Raw genomic sequence first — 1,261 nt, 5'->3', positions numbered from 1 at the left:
ACTCCGGCAAAAAAAAAAAAAAAAAAAAAAAAAAAAAACACTTTGGCGCCTGACGGCGCTTGCCTCACTGCCGCCCGGAGCTGTCATTGGCCGGCTGAAGCAGTGACGTACAACGACCGGTGCTCACCCCCGCGCCTTTGTGGGAAGTGTAGTTTTATTCCTGATAAGCGGGAGTAGCCACGCTGGCGGTCCTCCGCGAGCCGACTACAGAGACCAGGCGCCATTGCGAACCAGGCGCAGCCTAAGGTGAAATGCGGTGCCTCTGTTTATTTGTTGATTTCTTGCACTGAGAACGACGGGAGTTGTATGCGACTGCATGACACAACTAGGAATAACTTTTCACCTGTTCTTTGCTGTGACTCCATGTCCCGGCGTTTGTGAGTCATGGGTATCAGGTAGTGCTTAGCAAATAGTAAAGATTCTAAACGCTGGAATAATCAGCAAAGTTCGGCCAATTCGGATTGTTTAAAACAGAACTCTCTGCTGGAACTTAGCCTCAGGATGCACTCTCTTTAGAAACGGGATATCTGTTTGGTTTCCCTGCAGCTTTAAGGTAGTTTTTCCTGAGACTGCGGCTTGAATGTGAGTTTCCCATCTTAAAAGATGTACAAGTAGTCCTCAATAACCACCTATGTATTCTGTTTTGCGTTGCCTCTTGTTGGTTGATCTATATATATATATATATATATATATATATATATATATATATATATAACCTGACTTACAAAAATAAAAAAAATGATCAACCATAGTAATGTATAGTTAATATATCATGGGCTGAACTACTAATAACTTCAGATTATTATAGTCTGTATTAGAGGTCTGTAATTTCAAGCATTCTCTTTCTACTTTTTGACAACTGGCAAAGAGTCACCAGTTATATATTTAGTTTTTCACTGTTCCGTCTTTTAAAAGATTTTTTTCTTGAAATTTCTTGCACTTAATAAATGTCACGTATTGGTATTTTCCACCCTTCTTAACTGTCTTCGTTTTTTGGGAAAATTATCCCTTAGAACATCTATAAAACGTTCTTAAGACATTCTTAGTTTATCCTCCATTTCTCTTAATGTTTCTTTTATATGTTCCATCAAGTGCTTCTTAGTTTTGCAGCTTCATTTTTTTTCTCTTTCAGAGCTTTTATTTCTTACACACATTAAGCATATTTAGTCTATATTCTGTTGCTGTTAAATCCAGTACCGAAAATTTTGTGCATCTTTTTGTGCTCTACATCAAAAACAGACACTTGATTCTCAATTCTGAA

The sequence above is a fragment of the Marmota monax genome, unplaced genomic scaffold, assembly GCF_021218885.2.
Source record: "Marmota monax isolate L192 unplaced genomic scaffold, Marmota_monax_Labrador192_F-V1.1 WCK01_AAM20220418_F8-fsc00027, whole genome shotgun sequence".
NCBI classification, from domain to species: Eukaryota; Metazoa; Chordata; class Mammalia; order Rodentia; family Sciuridae; genus Marmota; species Marmota monax.
The sequence above is the reverse complement of the archived record's forward strand: the minus strand, read 5'-3'. Positions refer to the sequence as shown.